The sequence below is a fragment of the Asparagus officinalis genome, chromosome 8 (assembly GCF_001876935.1).
Source record: "Asparagus officinalis chromosome 8, Aspof.V1, whole genome shotgun sequence".
Classification (NCBI taxonomy): Eukaryota; Viridiplantae; Streptophyta; class Magnoliopsida; order Asparagales; family Asparagaceae; genus Asparagus; species Asparagus officinalis.
In genome coordinates, this window is record NC_033801.1 from 116,040,271 (window position 1) to 116,046,815 (window position 6,545).

Here is a 6,545-nt window from a genome sequence, read left to right on the forward strand (position 1 = left end):
GACAGACGAACCTCGTCAAACGAACGAACATCGTCAAACAGGCGAACCTCGTATGACAGACGAACCTCGTCGAACGAGTAAACTTTGTCAAACTACGAGAACGCTATGGTCACCCTCGTGCGAATACGTAGCTCGTCCGCATGCTGTGAAGCAGCCTGCGAGGCAACCTTCGTGGCAGCCAACGTGGCGCCACCTCGCCCCGATGCCTCCGTGCGAAGTGCAAAGTACGCCTAACAAAGCGTCACTTAGTGCCTCAGCCCGATTAGCCCCGATCCTCGGCCTAATTACCCACGGCGCACGGCCCACGGCCCACGACCCACTAGAACTTATGAGGGATTAATTCAAATAAAATACTTCTCGGCTTGCCGTTGGCAAGCCTCGAATAAGGGACCTTTTGAAACATCAAAACATAAACTTTCCACTAGGCTACTAAGCATTTATGAAAAGTACTTGTAGTTAATATATATATAGTTTGAAAACTCATTTTGAAAAGCAGTTTTGACCAAAAAATCCAACAATCCCCCACAAGTTTTTAAACTAGTGTCATGTAATGGTGCCGTCGTTTCAATCGTTGTGTATAAGGTAGATGTCGCAAGGACTTGAATCCCCCTTAGACCAACTGAATAGAAGATAGATGCATGGTGTCGCAGAAACTTGAACCAGCACATGTCTAAAATCCAGCGATCACACAAGATCAAACTCATATGTGGTAGTTTTTACTTTGAACCACACTTGCCTTTGCCTTTGCACATTTATGGGCATGTGCTAGTTCTGGTTTCTACTAGGGCTCTAAGTATCTTTCCACAAGACACCATAGGAGACGGCCAAATCTCCACCCAGGCATAGGTGAGTTCTTTAGGCATGTTTCCTATCAAACATCCCGCATCTGAAATGCTTTGAACTCATTAAGGCTTAAGAGCCATGCTTTCTCATGATAGGATTCTAGGTGAGTCCTTTAGACGTGTTACCTATCTAACACCCCGCATCCGAAATGCTTTGGACCCATTAAGGCTTAACAGCCAACTCTTTTACATGATAAGATTATCGGTGAGTCCTTTAGGCATGTTACATATCCAACATCCCGCATCCGAAATACTTTGGACCCATTAAGGCTTAATAGCCAACCTCTTTACATGATAGGATTTCACTTGTAAATCTTACTTGACTTTTAAACCAATTATCTTATCATTAGTAGCGTAAGCTTTGAACTAATAACTTGACGAAATGGTAAGTGTTTGAAAGACTCACCAAACTTTACAAATCTTACTTGACTTTTGAACCAGTTATCTTTATTATTAGTAGCATAAGCTTTGAACTAATAATTGGATGAACATGGTAAGTATTTATAAGACTCGTAAAACTTTAAGACCCATTGCAGCAGACGTCCTTTCGACTATGTCTTTCTTCATACCTTTAGTCAATAGATCAGCCACATTCTCTGAATACCGAACGTCAATCACCGAAATGACTCCTTAGCAAATGAGTTCTCTCAAATAGCCATGCTTCAGATGAATGGTCCGCTTCTTTCCATTGAACAACGAGTTCGCTGCCACAGCACCCGTTGCCTGATTATCACAATAGATTGTAATTGCGCCTTACAATTCTGTCAATGGAAGGTCTCGGAGAATACAACTGAGCCACTCAGCTTCATCTCCTGCAGCACAGAGTGCGAAGAACTCAGATTTCATCGATGACTGTGCAATCATAGTTTGCTTCTTAGATTTCCACGAGACGGCAGCTCCGCCCATGGTGAAGACAAAACCTCCAGTAGATCTGTACTCATCTGATTCTGAGCACCAGCTCGTATCTGAATAGCCTTCGATTACAGCTGGATATCTAGTGTAGAATAGGCCCAGACCTGTAGTTCCTTTTAAGTATCTCATCAATCTCTGGACAGCATCCCAGTGAAGCTTTTCAGGATTACTTGTGAACCTACTAAGCATTCCTACAGCAAATGCTATATCTGGCCTTGTGCAGCTCATCGCGTACATAAGACTTCTAATTATCTTTGAGTACTTTAGCTGCTCTACTGGTCTTCCAGTGTTCGGTCGAAGCTTCTTATTGTAATCATACGGCACTGACAGTTCTGGCAGATCATAGTAGCCATACTTCCTTAGCATGCTCTCGACATAATAAGGTTGGGACAATCCAATACCCTCTTCAGATTATATAATTTTGATTCCGAGAATCACGTCCGCATATCCAAGGTCCTTCATGCTGAACTGAACTGATAGAAATTTCTTAGTAGATATTACTATCTCCAAATCACTCCCGACGATGAACATATCATCCACATAGAGGCAAATAACCATTGTCTTTCCTTCAGCGACCTTGATGTATAGGCACTTATCAGACTCACTGACTTGATACCCATTGTTGCAAACAACCCCATCGAACTTCTCATGCCAGAGTTTCGGTGCCTGCTTAAGTCCATATAGAGACTTAATAAGTTTACAAACTTTACCAGCTGGAGCATCAAGTCCTTCTGGTTTCTCCATGTAGATCTCTTCTGTGAGGTCTCCATTGAGAAAGGCAGTCTTCACATCCATCTGATGTATGACGAACCTTTTTATCACCGTCCATGCGATAAGCACTCTGATGGTAGTGATCCTGCAAACTGGTGCATAGATGTCAATGAAATCTATTTCTTCTCTCTGAGAGAATCCTTTCGCTACCAGTCTTGCTTTGTACTTCTCAATAGTACCATCAGGACGAAGCTTCTTCTTGAAGATCCACTTGCAACTGATAGGCCTAGCACCTTCAGGTACATCCACCAGCTCCCATGTGTGATTTTGGATTAATGAATCCATCTCATCATCTATAGCTTCTTTTCACAGAAGAATGTCTGTTGATTGCATTGCTTTTTGGAAAGTCTGTGGGTCTCCTACCACATTATAGGTGATGAAATCATCTCCAAAATCTTTCTGTCTTCTGACACGCTTGGAAGATGGTTCAATAATTTCTTCATCACTGACATTTTTAGTTTCTCGTGAAACTGGCTCCTCTGGTGCGTCTGACGTGCTAGCATTCTCTGCTATATCTTTAAGCAATAATCATTTATCTTTGATAAACTTATCCTCAAAGAATTCTGCATCCCGAGCTTCAATGGTGGAGTTGGTTCCAAGATCAAGGAACCTGCAAGCATCACTATCTTCAGCAAAGCCAAGAAACACACATCTGTTTGCCTTTGGTCTGAGCTTAGGCCTTCTGATATCTGCAACTCGAACATATGCGAGACACCCCCACACTTTGAGACTATCCAAAGGATCTGGATATCCTAACCATAACTGATGAGGAGTACTATCAGTTTTGGAATAGGGTACTCTATTAAAAATCCAGTTTGCCATCAGCAAAGCCTCTCCCCAATAGCATGTAGGTAGACCGGATGTGATTAGCATCGAATTCACCATCTTGGTCAATGTGTGATTCTTCCTTTCTGTAATTCCATTAGATTGTGGAGAATACGGAGCAGTAGTTTCGACAATGATTCCATGCTCCTTGAAATATGCATCCGACTCCTTGGATCGGTACTCTCCTCCTCTGTCACTCCTGAGTCTTTTCACCTGAAGCTCAAGCTGCTTCTCCACTCGAGTCCGAAACTCGACGAACTTGCTGAAGGCTTCATCTTTAGATTTTAGCAGGTAGACGTGGCAGAAGCGAGAGTGGTCATCAATAAAGGTGATGAAGTACTTCATCGAGAGTGGTCATCAATAAAGGTGATGAAGTACTTCATGCCGCCTCGAGTGACGAAGCTCTTGAAATCACAAGTATCTGAGTGAATCAACGAAGCTCTTGAAATCACAAGTATCTGAGTGAATCAGATCCAATAGCTTGGTGCTCCTTGTGACACTTAGAAATGGCTTCCTTGTCAGCTTCGCTTACGCACATACTTCACACTTATCAGGTTTGTTACCCCTATATTTTGGAAGTAATCCTAATTTCTCCATGCTAGACAGCTTTCTATAATTTACATGTCCTAGCCTATTATGCCATAATACAGAGGAGTAAGCAGAAGAGGATACTTCATTTACAACTGAGTTGGGTACAATAGCACTGATCTTATACATGCCATCAGTACGATATGCATTACCAAAATACATTTTCTTAAAAGATAACACAGCCTTTCCTTCTTAGAAATCCAGCATCATACCAGCGTCACACAGCAGGCTTCCAGAGACTAAGTTTTTGGAAATTGAGGGAACATGTTTCACATCCTTCAATGTGAGAGTCTTCCCTGAAGAAAGAGTCAGCACCACAACCCCAGTTCCAAGAACAGGAACCACAGAACGATCAGCCATTGATACATTCTTTTTGGCAGCAACATAAGAAGTGAACAAATCTCTGTTGGAACAGACATGACAGGTAGCACCTGTATCTAACCACCAACCAGAGACTTTGCTGGGAGTTGTCACCTGAAAGAGCATAGCCACACAATTATCAATTTGATTAATATTGTGTGTTATTCTTTTCTTTGGTGCTTTGCAGTCCTTGGCAAAATGCCCTTGCTTCCCACAGTTGAAGCATTTGCCGCTCTTCTTGAAATCTTTCTTCTGTACATTCAGGTTCTTCGGATTATGATTCTTCTTTTTGTTAAAAGATTTCTTTTTCTTAGAAGAATTGGTACTCTTCTCAGAGTTAGTTGCCACAATGTTAGCAGATGCCTTCTGCTTAGCTAGGAGCTCATTCTTTGTGCGAGTTCGAATCTCATCCTCGATCCGAATAAACCTCTTCAAATCAGATAGAGTCACCTGTCTTTTCCTTCTTCGAATGTCCGTGGAGAATGACATTCAAGATGGAGGAAGCTTGTTGGTAATTGCACCAAAAATGAATGTTTGACAAAGACTGATCTTTTCATCCTTCAGCTTCATAACAAGTTTTTCGAGTTCTTTAACTTGAGGCAAAACCTCAGTGTCATCTTCAAACTTGAAGTCCAGAAATTTATCAATGAGGTGAGACTTGGAAAGCTTCTCCTCATCCTTGTATTGCTCCTCCAGAGCATTCCACATTTCCTTTGAAGATGGCTTGTTGGTGTAAGCATCTGCCAGATGATCAGCCAGGCAGTTAAGGAGATAACTCCTGCAGAAATGATCATCTTTTTCCCAAGAGGCTTCAGACTCTGAGTCTTCTTCAAAGTCGGGTTTCTCCCCAGAAACCACATAGTAGATTTTTAGGAGTTACATCCCAAAAATCACTTTTCGACGCCATGCGTTGAAATTAGATCCATCAAAGTTTTCTAACTTGAGACAGTCTACTCCAAGAGTCTTCGCAGGATCCATTAGTAGATCAGAAATATTGCTTTAAGATTGTTGGAAATTATGGTTAAATCTAAAATTAAACAGTGAAGGATGACGTGCTGTTATTTTAAATTTTTTTAATTAACTGCTGTGCGTTTGTGAAACGCTGTGCTTAAAGCAATATTTGGTCTACTCCGGTGCAAGGATCCCAAGGCCAAACTGCTTCCAGGAACAGCAGTATAGTACTCTGGTGTGCACCAACCCAGTACTATCAAGATCTCCTCGATCTATAAGACCTTTCGGTCAAGGCAAAGATCTCCTCGATCTCAGAACCTTTCGGTTCAAAACCTTTCGGTTTAAGGTAAGTTCCTGAGGGCACAAGTTCCTGCAGTAGCAGTACAACAGCAACAACGTCGGGATCGACATTCGTGTTCCAGCACGGGACGTTCGTGTTCCACGCTCGCGAGAGGATTTTCAACTCTCAACGTTCGTGTTCCACGCTCGCGATAGGATTTCCAGCAGCAACCAAGAGCTGCCCAAGGACGCTATTTATAGGCCTCTAAGGCCAGCTCAAGAGTCACAAGCAATTAATGTGACTGTTACAATTCTTAATGACAATTAAGATTGTAACATCAATGTATTAAATTGCTCTTAATGCTGTTGTAACTGCTGCATGTATTAACTCCTGAATACGAGGCAATCAATGGACGAGTTGCTACGAAACGCGAGGGTCACGTCTCAATAAATCAAACGAACCTCGTTTGACAAACGAACATCGTCAAACAGGCGAACCTCGTATGACGGACGAACCTTGTCGAAGGAGCGAACATAGTCAAACAGGCGAACCTCGTATGACATACGAACCTCGTCGATCGAGTGAACCTCGTCAAACAGGCGAACCTCGTATGACAGACGAACCTCGTCAACAAGCGAACCTCGTATGACAGACGAACCTCGTCGAACGAATGAACATCGTCAAACAGGCGAACCTCGTATGACAGACGAACCTCGTCAAACGAGCGAACTTTGTCAAACTACGAGAACGCTAGGGTCACCCTCGTGCGAATACGTAGCTCGTCCGCATGCTGCGAAGCAGCCTGCGAAGTGCACCTAACAAAGCGTCACTTAGCGCCTCAGCCCGATTAGCCCTGATCCCCCGGCCCATTGGCCCACGGCCCACGACCCTCGCCTCACGACCCACTAGAACTTATGATGGATTAATTCAAATAAAACACTTCTTGGCTTGTCGTTGGCAAGCCTCGAACAAGGGACCTTTTGAAACACCAAAACATAAATTTTCCACTAGGCTAC